A 23,501-nucleotide genomic window follows, 5' to 3' on the forward strand; every position below is an offset into this window, starting at 1 on the left:
TTTATAAAACTAAGGGAAAACCATAACTAGAGTAGCCATCACAAAGATGGAACCCCAACTTCAAATTGTCTTAATCCCTGATAAGATTAAGTAAATTACCTTTATTCTAATAATCTGTGAGGAGAAAATTAAATCCCCATGGAAAAATATAATATCATACAAAACACTCTAAATTTTTAATATGTAAAAATCATCAAGCATGCTAGGAAGTAGAATCAAAGAACCAAAACAAAGAGAAAAAATAATAGACAAAAACATAAATTCAAAAATGATACAGATTAAAGAATTATCAGATATAGTCTTTTAAAAACAGTGATAAATATGGTTTCAGAGGTAAAGGAAAAGAGTGAGACTAATCAGAGAACTGGGATTTATATTAAAAACCCAAAGGTGTCTATAATAGTGTATTATATATTTTGAATCTGCTGAAAGTATACTTTAAATGTTCTACCATAAAAACATGATAATTATTTGAGGTGATGGATGCTAATTAGCTTGATTATTAGCTTGATCAAACACCTTTTAGTTCTATTCTAGAACTAAAAATAAAACAAAATTAATAACTCAATCGCAGCCAGTTAGACACAACAGAAGATCCAAGTTGTGAACTTGAAAATAGGTTAATAGAAAATATCCAGAATAAAACAAAGAGAGAAATAAGGATGATAATAAAAGAAGAAGCATTAGAGATATATAGAACATGGTTAAAAAATGTTTTAACATACAAATATCTCTAGTCCCAGAAGGAAACGGTAAGGAGAATAGGCAGAAGCAAAATTCAAAGCAATAATGGCCAAGAATTTTCCAAAATTGGCAAAAGCATCAAGCCACAAATTCAAGAATGTCTAAGAACCCCAAGCAAGATAAACACAAAGAAACCAACTCCAAAAAAAAAAGCCTGTTTGTAAAACTATTTAAAAATAAACAATAATCAAAAAGGCAATCTCAAAATAGCCAGAAAAATAAAAATGCATTACTTTGTAAGGATTAGTAAGTCTGATAACTGATTGCTCATGAAAAACAATTGAAGCCAGAGAACAAAGCCATGATATCTTTAAAATGCTTTTAAAAAGTAACTACCAACCTAAGAAACCCAAACAACAGCAAAAAACTAAATAACCTGATTAAAAAATGAGTAAAAGATCTGAACAGACATTTCTCAGAAGAAGACATAAAAATGGTCAACAGATATATGAAAAAATGCTCAACATTACTAATCATTAAGGAAAAGCAAATTAGAACCACAATGAGATCACCTCACACCTGTTAGAAAGGCTACCTTCAAAAAGTTAAAAGATAGCAAGGGTTGGGAAGAATTTGGAGAAAATAAAACTCTCATACACTGTTGGTAGGAATGCAAATTGGGTACAGCCATTATGAAAAACAATATGAAGATTCTTCAAAAACTACAAATATAACTACCATATGATCCAGTAATTTGACTTCAGGATATATATCCTGAGGAACTGACATTAGTATGTTGAAGAGATATCTGCTCTCCCACATTCATCGTAGCATTATTCACGATAGCTAAGATACGGAAGCAACCTAAGTGGCATCAGCATAAAAACAGATAAAGAAAATGTGTTAAATACACACAACAGAATAATATTCAGCCTTAGAAAATAAAGAAATCCTGTCATTTACAACAACGTACGTGGACCTGGAAGATACTATGTTATGTGAAATAAGCCAGACACAGAAAGACAAATACTGCATGATCTCACTTAAGTGTGAAATCCAAAAAGGCCATAGATACAGGGAGTAAAATGGTGGTTACTAGAGGCTGAGTGTTGGATGGTGATGAAGAAAGGGGAGATGTTATTCAAAAAGCACAAAGTTTCAGCTAGACAAGAGGAATAAGTTTTAGATATATATTGCACAGCATGATCACTATAATTTATAATAGTGTATTATATATTTTGAAACTGCTGAAAGTATACTTTAAATGTTCTTACCATAAAAACACGATAATTATTTGAGGTGATGGATGCTAATTAGCTTGATTTATTAATTCTATGATGTAAACATATACTGAACATCACACTGTATCTCATAAATATATATAATTGTCAATCAAAAGTAAAATAAAAATAAAGCAAAACACATATATACACAAAAAAGTAAATACCAACCTAGAATTCTCTAACCAATGAAAGTATTCTTTTAAAAAGTCAAAATAAAAATATTTTCAGAAAAACAAAACTGCAGAAATATTTCACCGAAAGATTCATACTATAAAGAATACTAATAAGCATCTTTCAAGTAAAAGGAAAAGCATCTCAGACAATGATAGAGAAATGCAAAAAATAAAGTACACAGACAAGATTAGTATGTGTATAAGTATAGAAAAATAATAAAAATAACGTTTTAGGAATTAGAGCACTTGAAGAATTATAATTCAGGACAATGATAAGACAAAAAATGAGAGAGGGACAAATATAATTATTCATTGAAAAGAGATAAAAGGTGTAAGTTACAGTAGAGCTCATTAGGGTAACCACTAAGAAAAATTAAAAATAAGTAATTAGCAAGTTAAAAGAGGGGCAAATGAAACAACAAGGTTGATTAATAAAAAAAGTTAAGACAGAAGAAATGGGAAACATAAAATTGGTAGAAAAAATAGAAAAGTACAGTAAGATGATAGAATTAAATCAACAAATATTAGTAAGTGCAGTTAATGTAAATTTAAAAAGTTGCATTGAAATACAATGTCAGACTTTGAATTAAAAATCACCATTAATAATATGCTATTTGCAGGACACATACCTTAAAAGTAAGTATACAGAAAATGTGAAAGGAAAAGTACTAAAAAAAATTTACCAAACACCAACGAAAAGAAGGCTAATATCACTATACATTATAATATCAGTCTAAGTAGAATGAAAAGAAATAGTACAAGAAGAGCATTAAATAATACTAGTTAATCTACTAGGAAGATATCACAGTTCCAAATTTGTACAAACCAATAACATAAGCTTAAAATGTACAAATTGACCAAACTAAAAGGTGAAATAAACAAATACACAATCAAGTTAGAAAATTTTGACATATTTCTCTCAGTAAATGATAGAACTTGGTAAAAAGTTGGTAGATAAATAAAAGTTTTGAACACCAAGATTTAGCAAATTTGATCTAATTTATATGTACAGAATCCTGCACCCAACAGCAACAAAGTACACATATTTGCAGGTGCACATAGAGCATGCACCAAAAGTATCCTTAAACTGAGTCATATAGCAAGCCTCAATAAATTTTCAAAGTATTTATATCATATAGAATATCTTCTCTGACCGTAATTGAATTAAGCTCAAAATTAATAACAAATAAATATTATAAAATACATCAAATACTTTCAAATAAAGCAATAGATAAACTTGATAAAAGTCAAAAATTGGGGTCTTTTGGTAAAGAAAGACAAATATAAGCAGTAGTCTTCTAGAAACACAAATTTCAAAGATGAAAAAGGACAAATAACCTTAACAGGAATGAAAAAATGGAGTATTGTTACAGATGCTACAGACATAGTACAAAGATAATAAGATCTGGTGAACAAGTTTACATCAATAAACTTGAAAAAATTGATGAAACGTATAAATCCCTTGAAAAACACATATTACCAAAATGGACACAAGAAGAAATGGAAATCCTTCATAGTACTACGTCTTTTAAAAGACATGAATATTTGATTTGGAAAACTCTTCTGGACACTGGTCTAGAGAAAGAATTCATTAATAAGACACCAAAAGCACAAGAAACCAAAACAAAAACAGACAAATGGTACTTAATTAAACTAAAAAGCTTCTGCCCAGAAATAGAAATAATCAAGAGTGATCAGATGACCTGCAGAATGGGAGAAAATATGTACAAACTATCAATCAGACAGAGGACTAACATCTAGAACTTACAAGGAACTCAAACTAAACAACAACGACAAAACAAATAATCCTATCAAAACGTGGGCAAAAGACATGAATAGCCATTTTTCAAAAGAAGACATACAAATGGCCAAGAAACATATAAAAAAAAAAGCTCAACATCACTAATCAAAGAAATGTAAATTAAAATCACGATGAGAGATCATCTCAGACTACTCAGAACAGCTATTACTTAAAAAGACCAAAAACAGCATATCTTGGCAAGCAATTGCAGAAAAGGAAACGCTTATACACTGTTGGTGGGAATGTAAATTACTACAATCACTATAGAAAACAATATGGAGATTTCTCAAAGAACCAAAAATAGATCTACTATTTAACCCAACAATCCCACCATTGGGTATATACCCCCCAAAAGAAATTATTATACCAAAAATATACTTACACTCATATGTTTATCATAGGTCTAGTCACAATAGCAAAGATATGGAGCCAACTTAAATGTCCATCAATGGATGATTGGATTAAAAATGTGAAATATATATGTAATAGGATACTATCCAGCCATAAAAAAGAATGGAATCACATCTTTTGCAGCAATAAGAATGGAAGTGGAGGCCACTATTGTAAGTGAAATAACTCAGAAACAGAGACAAATGTCCTATGTTCTCACTTATAAGTGGGAGCTACCTAATGTGCACACACTGACATAGAGGGTGGAATGATAAACAATGGAGACTGGGAAGGGTGAGGAGGAAGGGGGTGGATATGAGAAATTATTTAATGGGTACTATGTGTGTTATTCAGGTTATGAATACACTGAAAGCTCTGAATTCACCACTATGCAATATATCTATGTAACAAAATTACAATTGTACACCATAATTTTACACAAATAAAAGATAAAATAAAAAAGTCTTTCCACAAAACTTTCTGACTCAAATAGTTTCACAGGTAAATTATTTCAAAAATTTAATGAAAAAAATAGCACCAATCATATACAACTCTTCCAAGGGTAGAAATAGACGGAATACCTCCGAACTCATTTTATGAGAATAATATAACTATGCAAAGAAAACCTGACAAGAACATTAAGAGAAGGTAAAATTACAGGCTAATCTCTCTTTTGAATGCAAATAGAAATATCTTAAAGAAAATATTAAGAAAATCAAATTCTCTATGAAAAGGATAATATAACATCAAGTAGGGTTTATTCTAAGAATGCAAGGGTGGATTAACATTCAAAAATAAATTAATTAAATAACAAAAATCCTATGATCTCAATAGATCCAGAAATGTATGTGAATATTCCTTATGATTTAAAAAAAAACAAAACAGACAACACAGAAACACATATAAAACAACACCACCAACTCAGCAAACTCACGAGTTGAAGAGAAATTCTCTAGTGGATACAGGAAATTTACAATTTTCAAAAAAGCAAAAACCAAACCTAGAACAAATGTTATACTAGTGGTCCTAGCTAGTGCACACAAGTGGTCCTAGCTAGTGCAACAAGTCAAAAACACTTATAAATTAAAGTTATATGGAATGAAAAGGTAGAAATAAAACTGTAGTTATTCACAGAAAACATGACTGTGTTATAAAAAATTCAAAAGAACCCACAAAGTCTAATAGAATTAATAAGTAAATTTAGCAAGATTCCTGGCCAAGGTGAATCTCTCTCTCTCTCCTCTCTCTTTCTGACTCTCTCTCTCTCTCTGTGTCATAGATAGATAGGTAGATATGAATTGTTTTCTTACATAGTAACAATACACATTTAGAAAATAAAACTTAAAATGATACCAATTACAAGAGCATTAAAAAATCTAATTGTAGAAATGAATCTAACAAAAAGTATGCAAGTCCACTGTGCAGAAAACTATAAAATATTACTGATTAAAGAAGAATAAAATAAGTAGGAATTATAATGCATTTATAGATTAGATATCAGTATTCCCAAAATACCATCTCAATCAAAATCCCAGCAAATTACATATTGTAGAGATTAACAAGCAGATCCTAACATTTTTATGGAAATAAAAAGGAACAAGACTAACTAAAAGAATCTAAAAGATGAGCACAGCTAAAAGATTTACACTACCAGATATTAAGATTTCTTCTAAATGTTCACTATTTAGTCATGCATCATTGATACAAGGGTAAATAAATAGATTCCTGGAATAAGAGTCCAGAAATATATCCATGAATATGTAGGCAGTACATTTATAATAAAGTTATTGCTGACATACTTAGGGAAAGTAGTTTCGACAAATGGCACTTGATCAATTTTTTAAAAAGAAAAAATGAATCCTGTCCATCCTTGCCCCCATCTCACACCTAACACAAAAAAATGAATTTCAGGTAAAATGCAGACCTACATTTTAATGGCAAATAATAAAGATTCTAGAAGATAACAAAGGAAATGTCTTTATGACATTAAGGTAGGCAAAAGCTTTTCCATTTTTTTGTTTTTGTTTTAAACAGGATAGAAAATACTAACACTAAAAGAAGAAATTGATCATTGAAGTGCATTAAAATAAAAAACTGTTGTAACCAAAAGACAACTATAAGGTCAGGCGCGGTGGCTCATGCCTGTAATCCCAGCACTTTGGGAGGCCAAGGCGGCCAGATCACCTGAGGTCGGGAGTTTGAGACCAGCCTGGCTAACATGGTGAAACCCCATCTCTACTAAAAATACAAAAATTAACTGGGCATGGTGGCGTAAGCCTGTAATCCCAGCTACTTGGGAAGCTGAGGCAGGAGAATCGCTTGAACTCAGGAGGCAAATTTTCAGTGAGCCAAGATCGCACCACTGCACTCCAGCCTGGGCGACAGAGTAAGACTCTGTCTCAAAAAAGAAAAAAAAGACAATTATAAGAGAGTAAAAACATAAGCTTCAGAATAAAAGTAGATATCTGTAATAAGTATATCTGACAAAGAAGTATATATCAGAATATAAAATGAAATCCCAGTAACTTAATAATAAAAACAGAAACAAACCCAACTGGAAAATGGACAATACCTTTCAACATGCACATCACAAAAGAGGATACCCAAGTGGAAAATAAACATATGAAAAGATGCTTAATTTCACTAATCATTAGAGAAATGCAAACCAAAGCCATCATATCACGGGCTACCATGTCACACATGCCTGAAAAACTAAAATGAAAAAAGACCAAGTGTTTTCGACGAGTAGAACAATAGGATCTCTCTTATACAGTAGTCCCCCTTTATCCATGGGGAATACACTCCACCTCCCTTAGTGAATGCCTGAAACTGCAAATAGTACCCAATCCTACAAATACTATGTTTTTTTCCTATACATAAATACCTATTTAAGATTTAATGTATTTATACCTATTTAAGATTTAATTTATTTAACATTAATGTATAAATTAGGAACAGTATGAGATTAACAACATACTTAATCATAAAATAGAACAATTCTAGCACTATACTGGTTATATGAATGTGGTCTGCCTCCCTCCTCTTCTCTCTCTATTTCCCTCTCAAAACATCTTTTTGTACTTAAGGGTGAGCCCTTCTTGTGATGATATGAGATGATAAAATTTGGGCTGCAGTTGACTATGGATAACTGAAACTGTGGAAACTGAAATCATGAATCAAGTGGGAGGGGCATTACTGTGCTGCTACTGATCATGTAAATTGGTATAATAACATTGAAAATTATTTGGCACTATCTACTAAAGCTGAACATAAGCATACCAGCAATATCACTCCTCAGCATATATCCAATAAGAATGTTTAAATATCTAAAACAAGACATGTAGTAGAATATGCATGTGGCCACCACAATTCATAATGGCTTCAAACTGGAAATAAGCCAAGTGTCCATCTGTAGTAGAAGAGCTGAAAATAATAATAATAGAATTGTGATTATATTAATACATGGAAATATTATAAAGCAATAAAATAGTTTTAAAATCTGCAAGGGCATGTAAATGCGACATAATATAAATGAATCTCAGAAACATAATGTGAGCACAAGAAGCCACATACAGAAGAATATATAATCACATGATTCTATTTCTATATTTTTCAAAAATAAACTAATATTAGAAGTCATGATAGTGGTTATCCTGAGGAAGTAGAGACTGGAAAGATAGATAAAGGGATCTGCTTTGTTTGTCTGCTAATTTGTGGTCTGCTAATGTTTTTTTATTGGTCTGGTGCTGCTTACATGAATATGTTCACTTTGTGAAAATTCACTTACCTATATTTTTATAATTTCTGAATTTGTAACTGTTTTCCTGCACTAAAATATTTCATTTAAAAATTATCTTTAAAAACAATTGCGACCATAAAAATTTCCATTGCTTTTGTTTTTTTTTTTCTCTGTTTTCCTGCTACTTAGCCTTAAATTCCGGCATAGTCACAGAAATGTGCATATGAGGTAAATAAAGCCCCAGCTTGCTGGCTGGAGGACATAAAGGGGAGCTCCAGGAAAACTAAAAAATACTAATGAGAGCACAGAGAAAAAGGGGCTGCAGAAAGTGATCTTATAGGGTTACAAAATTCTGGGCTCATCTTTAGCTGTACATGCATGGATCTGATGTTAATCAGCATATGAATATAATTAAGAATGAAATTAACAGATAGACCAATGTCCACATCCAAGATTGTTCACTGGTGTACGCACAGGACAGACCTGAAAAGCACTGTAAGCAAAACTGATATTGAAACCACAGAAGGAATCTTGTATCTTACAACCTGAACCTAACCAGGTCAATTGCCTGTTAAAACAAAAATGTCAACATTCTCCATAGAATTTCAATGTGACTCAGAATCTCATAACATGATATTAAGAATATCTAAGAAATAATCCTAAGTCACCAGGCACAAGAAGAACTAGGAACATGTGAACTCATATGAGAAAACACAATCAATGGAGATAAAACCTAAAATGACACAGATGTTGGAATTGTTTGACAAAAACTTTAAATTTACTATTCTAAAAATGCTGAAACAAGCAATGAGAAACAGGCTTAAAACTCAAAAATAAAATTTTAAAAAAATACAACAAAATATCACTGGATGGTTTCCAACAAAATAAAGATAATACAGAAAACAGTCAATAACCTTTAAGATAGATCAACTGAAATTATCCAATATGAGCAATAAAGAAAAAAAGTGGCTCAGAAACCTGTGGAACAATAACAAGAAGTCTAGCATTCATGTCATTATATTAACAGAAGCAGAGAAGAAAGAGTGTGCTATGTGTTGAATGCCCCCTCCAAATCTCATGTGGAAATTTAATTGCCATTGTAACAGTGTTGAGTATCAGGACCTTTAAGAGGTAAGTAAGATAGACTAATGTCATTAATGTGGGAGTTTATTAGTTATCACAGGAGTGAGTTGTTGATAAAAAGAATAGTTTGGCCCAGTGTCCTCTCTGTCATGTGCTTTCTTTCCACATGATGCCTTCCATCATGAGATCACCCTTGTTAGATGCTAGCATCATGATCTTAGACTTCTCAGCTTTTAGAACTGTGAGCCAAATAAATACGTCTGTTCTGTATTAATTATCCAATTTCTGGTATTCTTTTATAGCAGCAGAAAATTGACTAAGATTATAATTCTGAAAAGGTATTTGACAAAATAATGGCTAGAAAATTCTCAAATTCTGTGAAATACATAAACCCACAGAGTCAAGAAGTACAGCAAACCCCAAACAGAAAAAAAAAATCAATCTCTGGATACATTAAAATAGAACTGCTGGAAACTGAAGACAGGGAAAACTGTCTTGAAAGCATCCAGAGAAAATCACACATTATCTATAGGCAAACACCATTCAAATGACTGTGGAATTCTCATCAGAAACCATGAAAACCTGAAGGAAATGGCACCCCTTTTTTAAAGGTCTGAGAGAGCACAGAGAATTCTATATCCCGTATAAAAGAGACCTGCTCTAAAACATTTGCTAAAAGGAAGCTCTCCAGAAAGAAGGCAAATGATACAACATTGCCACTGATATAAACACTGAACATTAGGAATGAAGGAAGAGGAAAAAAAGTGATAAACCTATGAGTAAATATAAGAAACGATTATTCTTTTGGGTTCTTTAAAACATGTTTGACAATTTAATGCAAAATTACAACATTATCTGATGGGGCTTCCAATGTATGTAGATATAATATATGACAAAACAATAATGCAAAACTGGGAGAGTAAAAGGACTTATATGGTTGTAAGATTTGTACATTCTATTTAAATCTCTAAAATATTGATTCTAAGAAGAGTATAAAAAGATATGTATATTGAACAACTTTAGAACAACCTCTAAAAACAACTATACAAAGAAATATCGTCAGAAGAACAATAGATAAATTTGAATTGAATGCTAAAAAATGTTCAAATAACCCAAAACAAAACAGAAAATGAAAAACAAAGGAAAACAGAAGAAACAAACAGAAAACAAAATATAAAATGAAAGACATTAATTCAAATGTAACAACAATTACATTAAATGTAAATGGCATAAATATACCAATTAAAGACAGAGATTATCAGAACGGATTTTTTTAATGACTCAATTATACACTGTTTTCAACAAATTTACTTCAAATATAATGAAAAAGGTAGGTTTGAAGAAAAGTGTATGTGCTGCAAACTCCAATTACAATAAAGCTGGAATGGCTATATTAATATTGGACAAAGTAGATCTCAAAGTGAAGAAACCTGCCAGTGATATGAAGGACATCATATAATGTTGAAGAGTTAATTAGCCAGTAATATATAATAATTCTAAATCTGTATGCCCTAACAACAGAGCTTCAAAATACATGAAGACATAAAAACTGACAGAACTGAAAGGTGAAATGGAAAAATCTACAATTATATTTGGAGATATCAACACCCTTCTCTCAGTAATAGACTAGTAGATAATTAGTAAAAACATAGAACTGAAAAAATTAGCTTCATAAGAGGGAGCATATGATCATTCAGAAACTTAACAGCATTTAAGAGATTATATTCCTTACCAAATTTTTAGGTTAACATGAGTAAGGTTTTTTGATATAGCCAACTACAGTTTTGGTAAGAGTAATGGTTACTTCTTCAGAGATAAGTCATATCAGCAGAGGTAGAAAGCTGAGAATGGGGGAGGTCAAATCTTTGTAAGATGTAAACTGAAAAGGAAGTTTTATAGAAATGAATTTATGCTGATCTCACTGTGAAAGTGCAGTTTTCATACTTTTATGAAACAGGCTTGTTACTTTGTTTAAATATTCGTGTAATCCAAATAGTTTTGACTTCAGTTAAGCTGAATATTTGCTTTAAATATTTGTTTTTAAACCCCATTTATCAATTCTTTAGAATCTTATATAAAAGGTACATGGTAATTGCTTAGGAAAATAATCAAAAATCAGAAAGTGGCCCTTTTAATAATGTGAAATGATTCAACAAACAGAAAACCAATATTTCCTTATAAAATCAGTAAGGTGGTAGGTAGGTAGCTATAAAAATATATAGATTTTTACTACATATTAATCCTTAAAAGAAATCAGGTAATGAGTCTGAAATTAGTTTAATGTGTCCTTCTTATTTCTATTTTAGTTACACACACACACATATACACACACACTCTTACAGATAGCAAAATATGCTAAATAGGAAGTAAACATGGTACTGTGGTATGGATTAGTAAGAAAGTCCTACCTTAGATAGCATTATCTGAGAAAGTGTTTTTTACTTTAAGAAGGATTCGACTAAGCAGTGTGAGTTTAAGTGTCAGGGCCAGTGCCAGCATGCTTCAATGAGAACACTGAGAATAAGTGAAAGTTGAATTGTCACTGGTTTCTTCTAAGCTAAGATAAGGTTTGGGGCACCTAAAGTGCACTCAACTGCAAATACTGTTAGAGGCCACTCATCTTCCAAGGGAAGTATCAGAGGAACATAAAACTTCATTGAGTTCTGGCTAGAACAACATCTTATGAAGCTAGGTAGATTCCATGTTTCTCTTGCTGATACCAAGGAACAAGGGTAAACAAAGGTGTCTTCACTTGCAGCTGCCATTGCTGCTGACAAAGCTTATCTACCCACAGAGTGGTGAATAGTAATTCAAAAGGAAACTTCTTGTCTGCCAAGTAGAACTTTGAAGTTCTGTGCCATCCCATGCAACTACCCCACAAAGAGCAGGTGAATCCTGAGGTGAAGGGCACTACTGCCCCTATGGTTCCCTGAAAGTTGGAGATCAAGCTTTGGGCTCTTCACCAACTCAGGGTAAACCAGCACAATTAGCCCTCCTATAAATATGAACGAATTCTGATAACTCCAGCTCCAGAGATTCTTAGACAAGTTACTAAATGGCAGTAGACAGAGACAGCATAGCTGCACCTTCTGCTGTATACCTGAACACTCTAGCTAAAAGTCAGATATATCTATCCATGCACTAAGCGGTTGAGGATCAATATAAACAAAATACAGTTGCCTGAGTTCTGTTTACAGAGCACATACGAAATTGTCTTTCTTTTTCTCTCCACATTGTTTTGCATCATTCCTAACCCCTGAATTGAATTCACTTGTTAGCTGCACTATTGTGCAAGTCTTCTGATCTTGCTTTACTGACTTAATGACAACCACTCTCTAAAGACTGACAAAAATCACACTGTTTCTTTTCACACTGCCCAACTGAAGTGGGCCAAGTTCTCATCATCTTAGCTCTAGTACTCAACCTTGAAATCATCCACAGAGATGTCTTCCATGCAAGATATTTCTCACTGTAAGGGAAGATGATGGTAAGTCATCATCTTCAAATAGAAATGATAGCTCCAAAGAGGAAAAGGAAAAACAACTGTCACTCCATCACCTCTCTGACTTTGGCTTTCTAGGGAATCAGTTCTTCTGGGTAAGGTTAAACCAACAAACAAACAAACAAAAAAATGGAGGTGGGGGGTGTACTTTATTCTGTTTTGTTTTTAAAGAAATGGCCACTTTTCATAGATAGAGCAATATAAGTGGAAAATAACCAGGAGGTTTTAGTGAAAATGGAAAAGGAAAAGGCAAATTTTGTGACATACTAGGTCTAACAATTGTTTAAATCTAAAGTTTGGTGCCAAATAGTGTTGGTTTTAATTAATAGATGGATCTGAAACACCCATATATCATGCTAAAGATTTAGTACTAAATATGTTCTACTATTGAAAATAATACCAAGGTCTCTAACAAGATAAACACATGCTATATTGACAAAAGTATGCAAAAAAGGGCCGGGCGCGGTGGCTCACGCCTGTAATCCCAGCACTTTGGGAGGCCGAGGCGGGCGGATCACGAGGTCAGGAGATCGAGACCATCCTGGCTAACACGGTGAAACCCCGTCTCTACTAAAAATACAAAAAATTAGCCGGGCGTGGTAGCGGGCGCCTGTAGTCCCAGCTACTCGGGAGGCTGAGGCAGGAGAATGGCGTGAACCCGGGAGGCGGAGCTTGCAGTGAGCCGAAATCGCGCCACTGCACTCCAGCCTGGGCGACAGAGCGAGACTCCGTCTCAAAAAAAAAAAAAAAAAAAAAAAAGTATGCAAAAAAATGCTAATCAAACTCAGCTCATAGGAGCAGGAGCTGAATTGAATGATCTTGTTCCCCCAAAATAAACTTCCAATTCACTACTCAGGTTATTTTCCAATTGTCACTGGGACAACACAACAAAAGCAGGGGATAAAGTTAAAACCTGGCCTTTTCAGTCAAGCAAGTGGACAAATACTCAAGACAATAACCCACAAACAAGGAAGACGACAGCAGAAAATCCCCCACATTCAGTTCACCCCTTTGTGACCAAACCCTGTTCTGCAGGTCTTCTGATGACTCAGACTTTAAGACAGCAAGGTAGACATCCTGGAAATAGGCCAATAATAATCTTCAACTAGGAAGACATACTGAAATCACTAGGGAAGCTTTTTTCAACATAACCTTTCCTTCCCTCAGCTGGGAATCACAGATTAGATTTAATTTGTATAATCACTTCAGTTTGAAGTAGGTGGATGACCTGAAGAAAATTAAGGTATAATGGCAGGCTTGCCATCAGCAAGTATGCATTTACAAACATTTTGACAAGCTATATCTGGAAATATCCTGAGGATCCAAGAATCTTGGTTAACTTTATACAACTACGATAAATTGGGCACTACACCAAAACATGCAGGCTATTTGACTCTGCATTTTCCTCAATCAACAACATGTAAGGGAGAGGCCTAATATACCAAATCATTATCGAACAGCTTAGGGATGACTCACTTTGACAGGAAGAGCAAAGTGTTTCACTCTCATCTCAGTGAACCCTGTTCATACTGACATAATGCCACATGGTTCCTAATACACAACAATGTACACTGTTCCAGCAACATAGAGGCAGCTTTGAGCCTTTGGATCCAAATTCTGTGAGTGAGCTGGGCTAGAGTTTTCTGTTTCCCTTCCCTCATTATCATGGCAACAGAGGGCAAAGGTGGCAGTTAGGCTTTATGCCTGGACTGCTGGCATACAGGTCCACACCTCTTCCAAAACAAAATTTGGACAATAGTTACACATGAAAATGTTGTGTTCTGCTTAGGTTATAAGGAAACTAAATCATACTGCAGGCAACTCTTTAGTTATTTTCTCTTTTATCCTATCTTCACCAGAAAATTTAAAGAGCTCTAAAACAGTGTTTCTCAAACTGTAGGTCACACTGTCAGTGCTCTTGAAATTAAGATAGTGGGCTGTAGACTTTAAAGGAAAGTTAGGATAAGATAAAGTAGGATAGGATGGGATGGGATGAGATACTAGAGGATAGAATGGAAAATGCAACACATAGGAAGGGTAAATACTGTCTTATGAAATTTTGTTTTAATTATATGACTGCATGTAGACTGTGTCATGATTTAAATGCATTTATCTCTGTGGATTATTAGGAAAATGTATGAAAACCACTGCCGTAAAGAACATCTATCTTATTGCCCTAAGAGCATTTCTCTACAGAAATACTATTGGCTTTGTGACTGGGCAAATCTCTTTTCTAAGTAATTTCAGCTATTCGTGGCAGGATTTAACATCATATCTTTCCCCTATCCACTGAATTCCAGTAGTGCTTCCTTTTCATCGTGACAACCACACATTTTAAATGCTACCTAGGAGGAGTTATCACCATCTAGAGATAAATATGAATCCATAGACAAAAGGTTGCTAGCTCAACTCATATCTGATGAGAAGCAAGTGTTTCTAAGTATCCTTTTGTATCTAGAGTTTGTCCTCCAAGATGAATGGAGGTCAGCTTTGATAGCTCTTATCTGGGACGTGTACACTGTTCCAGCTACTTATTCTGCAAATTAAGTCTTCCTTTCCTAGCACCCATCAATCTAATACTAAATTCATTAGCAAAATGAAATGAAAAGAACACAACATACATTGCTATTAATGGAATTCCATGCATGTCACTCCCCACACATTGTACTAAAAATGAACTCATCTCCATTTGGGTGTCTCTACACAAATATCTGTGTTTATTAATATATAGCATTTCAGAAGTGAGATTTTCCTTAAAGCTGTAAAGCCATTTGCTTTGTCAAGCTCCCTTTTCAGGGAAAAACTTCAGGAATTTTCACTATCAATTTATGTTGATTATTTACTCTTTTGTGGATCTGCTATTCTCCAGGCAAAATCCAATAAGGAGAAATCATGATTTCTGTCTAAAGAATTTATTTTGTAATTTTTTTCTTACTTCCTGTAACTTACTTTGTGTGATAGTAATACACAGTTCATAATGCTCCATCTACTATCCTCATCCATAAAATCTAGCAACAGTTCAACATTTAAAAATTTTTTAATGAAGACAAAAATCAGCTGGTGACTTCCTACTGGAGCACAAAATTAACACTTGCACTGGAGTGGGTGAGTTTTTCTTATTCAGAGCAGAATACAGTCTTTGTCTTACGGATTTAAAAATCTTAGTTACCTTTCCCTAGCTTGAAATAATAGGCATTTTGGGCTGGGCGCAGTGGCTGATGTCTGTAATCCCAGCACTTTGGGAGGCCAAGGCGAGCAGATCACTTGAGGTCCGGAGTTTGAGACCAGCCTGGCCAACATGGTGAAACCCCATTTCTACTAAAAATACAAACAATTAGCCAGGGTGGTGGCACACACCTGTAATCCTAGTTACTCAGGAGGCTGAGGCAGGAGAATCACTTGAAACTAGGAAGCGGAAGAAGTTGCCATGAGCCGAGATTGCACCACTGCACTCCAGCCTGGCCAACAGAGTGAGAGTCTGTCTCAAAAAAAAAAAAAAAAAAAAAAAAAAAGAAAGAAAAAGAAAGTAATAATAGGCATTTTGAAGACTTCAGGAGAAATAGCTAGAATTCATAAATTACCCAGAAGTGATAACACTGTACTTAGATTTTCACACATAAATTTTCCTATTCCTGGATAGTGTGGGACCAAACTATATATAACCAAGTTTTAAGGTGACCAAAAATTAAAATTCACAAATACTCTGAATGTCTCAACTACTTTCCTTCCAGAAACCCAAGAAAAACTGAAGTGATTTCTCACTTCCCCTAATGAGCACTAATGACAATTAGAGATGAACAGCTAACCTCAAACACACTAAAGAGTGTTTTTAAAACAGAATACCACACAGGTTGTATAAGGCTTATCTTCAAACATTTTCCTCAATAAAATGTTAATAAACAAAAAAAATTGACATGAGGGAAAAGAGAATTGGAATGAAGAATATCCTCCTTTACTTTTAAATGACAAAATGAACAAACATGAGAGAAAACACCATTTTTAAAATGAAAAGATCGCTCAAATGAGAGAAGGCAGATCACATAGTGGAATGTCTAAGGGGAAATCCAGGTGGATTGCCCACTGGAGTATTCAGTTAAAAAATATCCAAAGGAAGAAAGAAAAGACATTAGATATTTGGAAAGGTAAGTAACTAAGTAAATAAATAAATAAGAAAAATGATGACAAATTTGCAAGGGACACCAACACCAAATGCGGTTTTTGTTTTTTGTTGTTTTGTTTGTATGCCAAAGAGAATCAGTCAGCTAGTAACAAGTAAGGAAATTCAAACAGTAGTTGTTCTAGGTCAAAAACAAAAGATATATATGTACACACACACCACACACACACATATCTATATTTATATACATACACACACACACACACACACTCACACACTTGGAGACTCTCATGCCTCAAATATATTTTGAAGCATACAAATTTAGAGAGTCTAGATTTAAAACAGTGGCAAATACAAAAGTCTTTCTTAATTAAAAAGCTAGCTGCAGATAAGTCACTAGCATCAAATAGGTACCAATCAAAAGTAAAACTGTGCTCAGAAAAACTAACTTGTTCTTAAAATGGCCATTTTCACAAAGTACTGAAAGATTGGCAATGTGGCCAAATTCCCCCAAAAAAGGGGTTTAGAAGCAGCCTTTGTAACCAAAGGCAAACAGTGGAAATATGTATAAAACAGGAAGATACACGAAAAGCTTTTGCCCACTTGGTGAATTGAGCCTCTCTATCTAGGCTTCTTGTGGCATTAAAGAAGCATCTGCAAATGCAGTAACTAGAATATATAATCTATTCAGATTTTCAAAAGGCTTTTGAGAAAGTTTCATAGCAAAAACTGTGCAAATAAATTTTGGGTAAACATGGAATTAGAAATACATATTTTCACAAGCACAAAACTATGTTAGAAATAGGAAGAAAATGTGAAGTGGAAATGATGAGAGAATGCTTTTATAAATTTTGACTGTGGAATTCAAAGTGTCAACTGCACATATTTATATTTCACTATCCTTTTCAAATAGTAAAATATCAGACCACAGCATCGCGGAATCCTAAAGAGCTGGGATGACTCCCTATGTACTACAGATTAAGAAACTGAGACACAGAGGATTAATAATTGCCCAAGGTTAAAACATATAGACATCAGGAAGATTTTATAACGTTTACAAACTTGAACAAAAAGTACCACATGAGCTCCCCTATGGGGATGTGTTGAGTATTATATTTCACTAGTGATAAAGAATACAAAACTGTTCACAAAAATATGGCCTTTAAAATATGGTCCCTAAACAAGAACCTTAAAAGAATTATAATACATTCCCTGAAAACATTTCAATGTGTTCTGGTTACAAAGATATTCAAAATTCTAGACATCATCAGAAGTGCTTTGGATCCAGTCTTAGGGAGATCCAACATTTAATAGCTATCAGAAAAAAATGCCTGCAAAGGACATAGTGAGGATATCAGAAAAAAATGCCTGCAAAGGACATAGTGAGGAAATGACAAGGAGCATAGGAAGAAAATCAAGAAAGCATGACGCCATGAAAAATAAGGGAAGAAAGCATTGCAATAAGAAAGGAGTGGTCAGCAAGATCAAATGCTCAGTGAGGTCCCAGTGGGAGCTAATTTGGAGAAGTGATGGAGGTCCCTGCAGCAGACAAGGTGAATTGCTGAATGGATTGGTGAAGAAATGGAAATAGAGAGTAGAAACATTTCTTTGAAGAAATGTGAGTGTCCTTCTACAGGTTAAAAAAAAAAAACATGATAACTGGTCAATCTCTGAAAGTGTGGGTCCAGTGGTTTTAAGAGGAGATTCAGTATTACCCAACATACTTGTTTTTTTTTTAACCATAATTCCTAGTCAAATATGTCATAAGCCCAGGAAAAGGATCTCAAAAGAACTTAGAACTATCCTCCTTCAATACAAAAAATAAAAGGCATCTGGTTTGCAGTAGGGTTGTAGACCTTGCAAGACTTCTGCATTTTGGTTTAATCAGAGATTTTCCAGAAGTCTAAAAATAATTATTCATCTTTGAAAAATAAGGGTACCATACAGCTATCTAGCTCTGTAATCCAAGGAAAAATCAATTATCTTAAAAGATGCCTTATGAGGTCATTGTTTCACATGATAAAACAAGAACATTAGGAGGACAAGTCTCGGTTGGAAGTCTCAGATCACTCTAATTGTTCTAATTGATGAATCTTCTTCAAGGAAAAAAGTGGGCTCCATTTCTGTTTTTAAAAATCCAGAGTATCTGTAATAGTGCAACTAATGACAACCTTCCCGTTGTTCTTGCCTAAGAGGAAACCCTATAATAAGAGCTTCCCAAAATGTCAAATAATACTTGTCTCATAACAGGGCTTCTTTGTTCATTCACCATGTCTCTTTTGATATGCACAGATAATAAAAGTTCATATAAAACTAAAGGTAATATAGAGCAGAAGCCAACACTAATTCTGTATAAATATGTCTGATTAATAAGAATGCTATTGTTATGGTTATTTCATAATGTCACGATTGTTACAAGAACAGAGGATAGAAGTACTCTTACTCTTACTGTTTTCGTTCATCCTCTGTCATCCAACCAGTTTGCAAATTTCTGTTCAACGGGAAAAATGAAGGATAGATTTTTGTCCATTAATTACTTCTGTTGCATAAGTTAGTCTCATAAATTGTGAAATGAGCATTAAACTCAGGGAAAAATTAGGGGTTTTATTTTAAAATTGAACTCCACTTCCACTACAAAAATGAATACATGCTCCAGGCTTACTTTCTAAGCTCCCTTTTCCACATGCACAGTTGCTATATTCTTCTGGTGCTCATGAGCACATGAAAGATAAAATTTAGCATGATAGCACTAAAATCTAGGTAAGAGCCTAGTATATTAAACCTAAACTGTGGTTTAATACAACAACCATACACAAAATTGTATATGGGATTTGGTTCCAAAAATTAGAACCCCACCCTGGTGAAGTAATAAGTAACCCCACCCAGATGTGAGTATCTGGTCCCTTATTGGAAAGGAAATAGAAAACAAGTAATAAGATAACAGTCTACACTCACTGCAGACAGACAGCCCGATAGATTTTGAAGGAAATTCTAAGGCTGGTAGATAAGTTTGTATTGTCATTATTTTGCTTTTCTCTTTAAATTCTTATCTCCTAGATCCTGGTATTCCCCCTTGGGGCAGCAGTATAATATAAAAGCTTAACAGTCGATCTTAAATTTAGCTGACATTTTTATATCCTTCAAAACATACTTTTTAGATTGCACCCAAGAAGGAGATTATTAAATAGTAGCAGGAGACCAGTTAGTGGACCATTTTGACTGAACAAAAAACAGCACTGTGCCTTCTTGTTGACAAACCAAAAAACATTTATATAGTAATTATAATCAATTTCATAAATAAAAGGCTATTAATGACTGAGAAAAAAAGGGAAAAATTATATTTCTCCCAAGTCCCTTCATCCTCTCTTAAACTCCATATTAGTTTAAGAAAATGGAGGAAGCTATGCATGAAAAAGAGTGTACTTAGTTGAGCTGGAGTCTCTTGTGAAACAGGTTCTGTCAGTCAGAAGGCAAGGGTACATTTCTATAATTATTTAAGCCTAGTTTTTTGTAGTAATTAGCCAGAGCTCCATTTTGCTGGAGCTGGCATCACTCACAGCTCACTTTTTTTTTCAATTTAGACTTTTCATTCCTTTTTATAAAATAAATTTACATATTTTCAGTCTCTCAATCCCTCCTATGTTTTATTTATGAATATAGCCCTTCTTGATGGTAACTCTAATGTGAAAGAGGTAGTAATTAATGTCCCAATCTGCTAGGTTAATCCCTTTCCACACTCTCTATGGAGAAGTTTAAGGTAAGTAACAGTTTACAGTCAATATTAGGTTTAATTATGCTTAATGAGAGTTGGTGTCTCTGTTTACTAACTGCATTTAGGTGTGTGGATCCTAGATGAATTTTCCCTTGGCCTCATTCTGATTTGTTAATAGTGCCACTGTGTACTGTATACTCAGTGCTTAAATCTATAAAGCTGCTTCTGGAGAACAAAGCAAGTAAGGCACCTGTTTCAGTTGAAACATTATTAAACAAATGAGTGCAGTTTTACCGCAACCACATCTTTCTTTGGGAAAGGTGCTGTTATTTTATAATGCTTTCCAAACAGGTCCATGTAAAAGGCTAATTGCTGCCTAAATTCAAGATCCTAGGTTAAGTCTATACATATTAAAAAATGTTTCAAACTAAGTACAATAATCAATGGTGAGTATTTTAAAACTATGGAGTATTAAACACTTCTAAGACTTTCTGTATTAATATTTCAATGTTTTCATTCCAAGTACTATAATTGAAAACTACTTTGACAAGTAGTTTTTTTGCCTTGAAAATGTCTTTTGTCTTAAAATTATATTCAACTTTGTTGCTGTGTATAAGACAAAACTTTTGTTTCCTTACTGAAACTATAAAAATAAGCATCAAAACAAACACCTTGGCCTCAAGGAAATCAGATAGTAAGCCGAGGGAAATTTAGTAAACAAATTTTTAAAGAACCCCTTTTTCCTATATTTTTGTTATGGATAAATTATGTATACAACTGACAATGTACTTTCTTTAAGTCGATTCATAGTCTAATCAATTTAGTAAACATTTATTGAGTAAATACTTTGAGCTAAGCACAAAAATGAACATGACATACTCCCTTCTCTCAAGAAGCTTACCATCTAGAAAGGAGCCAGGCATGAGTTAAAAACTTTAATAGGCTGGGTGCAGTGGCTTACACCTGTAATCTCAGCACTTTGGGAGGCCAAGGTGGGTGGATCACCTGAGGTCGGGAGTTCAAAACCAGCCTGGTCAACATGGTGAAACCCCGTCTCTACCAAAAATACAAAAATTAGCCAGGTGTGGTGGAGAACGCCTGTAATTCCAGCTACTTGGGAACCTGAGGCAGGAGAAATGCTTGAACCCGGGAGGCAGAAGTTGCAGTGAGCCAAGATTGGGCCACTGCACTCCAGCCTGGGCAACAGAGTGCGAGTCTGTCTCAAAAAGCAAACAAACAAACAAAACCCAAAAACACTATGCTACAATATGGTAAATCATACTCATGCATTAAGAAGACACAGAAAAGATCAGTTGATCTGTAGAGGATAAATAAGGCCTCTGCTGGTGAAATAGCAGTTTTTTCTGGGTCATGTGCAGACTATAGCAGGCTAAATGAACAGTAAGAGCAAAGGCAGAAAGCATGACATCCACAGTGTATTTAAAAGACAGCAAACAGTGAAGTGTGTGTGGAAAGAACTATGTGCCTGGGTGGAGGAGGCGGGGGGTGATGGGAAGAGAGATGGGAGTTTGGAAGTTAGGGGCTCAAAGAGTGGACTGAGACTGAATTAAGAATTTTCAATGTCATCTTGTGTTAGCTTTTATGTAATATGAGGGATAGGAAAAGGTAAAGAGATAACACTACTAAACAAGGATAAGGTCTGAATAAATTCCTTCAAATTAAACTGAATTCTTCTAAGCCTACTGATCTTTGAAAAACATTTTCAAATTTCAAACCTCCCATAATGTTATTTGGAAGCCCTTGCATTTAGATCAAAGAATTTGTGCCATGTGGAAAAAAATTCCTAAAATATGTCTATCTGAAAGATGGGATGATAACATATTAATGGAAGCTAGTAGAAAGAGAAGCTGTTAGGTTTATACCCCAGGGAATCCTGAGAAATCTGCAAATAATTAAATGTACTTTGTGATATAAAAATCTGTTTATAATTAATTTCAGAAATTTTCTGCCTTTTGAATATTCTCCCTTAGTTAATATATCATGACATTGTTTTTGTTTTTTAAATTTTAATTGGCAACTAAAAGTTGTATATATTTATGATATACAACATGCTATTTTAACGCATGCATTACTCCACATATTTTTGTAGTGAGAAGACTTAAGGTATACTCTCATAGCAATTTTTAAGTATAGAGTATATTTTTATTTACATAATGTACAACATATCTCTTCAACTTATTCCTCCTGTCTAAGTGAAATTTTGTACCCCTTGACCAGCAGCTCCCCAGTCTCTCATCCCAGCCTCTGGTAACCAACATTATACTCTCCATTTCTATGAGCTTGACTTTTTTAGATTCCACATATAAGTGAGATCATGCAGCATTTGTCTTTCTGTACCTGGCTTATTTCACTTAACATCCTCCAGGTCTATCCATGTTGTCACAAATAACAGCATTTTCTTTTTTAAAGATGACTTACATTGCATCATGTTTATGTATATTATTATCTATTCCTCCATTGATGGTCACATGATAATATCCATTCTGACAGGTGTGAGGTGGTACTCACTGTGGTTTTAATTTGCATTTCTCCGATGATTAGTGATGTTGAGCATTTTTTCATATACCCATTAACCATTTGTATGTCTTCTTTTGAGATATGTCTATTCAGGTCCTTTGCCTATTTTTCAATTGGGTTATTTGTTTCTTACTATTGAGTTGTTTGAGTTCCTTATATATTTTTGATATTAACCCCTTATCAGGTGTACATTTTGAAAACATGTTCTTCCATTCCTCAGGTTGTCTTTACTGTTAAGTGTTTGCTTTTACTTTTGCTTTTAGAAAAATAAAAAAAGAGGCAAACATTTCCTTAAAATCCATAAACTAATGAGTTTTAAAAGAAAAGAATGCCATCCAAACTACATAATCAGAAAAAGACTTTCTACAGCTTAGATCCTGTTTTTATAGTATTTTAGAAATGTCTAAATACATGGCCTATGACAAATACTTGCCTCTTTTTGGAACATCAATTACTTCTTTGTAACGGTATACTGATTT

At 33.8% G+C, this 23,501-nt stretch overlaps 1 protein-coding gene across 40 annotated transcripts in view; it reads right to left on the reverse strand.

Moving 5' to 3' along the window:
* ZBTB20 (zinc finger and BTB domain containing 20) overlaps positions 1-23,501 on the reverse strand; it is an 830,436-nt gene that overhangs the window by 625,705 nt on the left and 181,230 nt on the right. For 2 of the 40 annotated variants that reach the window (XM_054682179.2, XM_063806116.1), the window contains one exon: positions 16,013-16,133. The exons of the other annotated variants lie outside the window; for them this stretch is intronic. The gene's annotated coding sequence lies outside the window, so the exon portion shown is untranslated. The remainder of the gene's footprint in view (positions 1-16,012; positions 16,134-23,501) is intronic. 40 annotated transcript variants of the gene reach the window in all.

The sequence above is a fragment of the Pan troglodytes genome, chromosome 2 (assembly GCF_028858775.2).
Source record: "Pan troglodytes isolate AG18354 chromosome 2, NHGRI_mPanTro3-v2.0_pri, whole genome shotgun sequence".
In the NCBI taxonomy this organism is placed as follows: Eukaryota; Metazoa; Chordata; class Mammalia; order Primates; family Hominidae; genus Pan; species Pan troglodytes.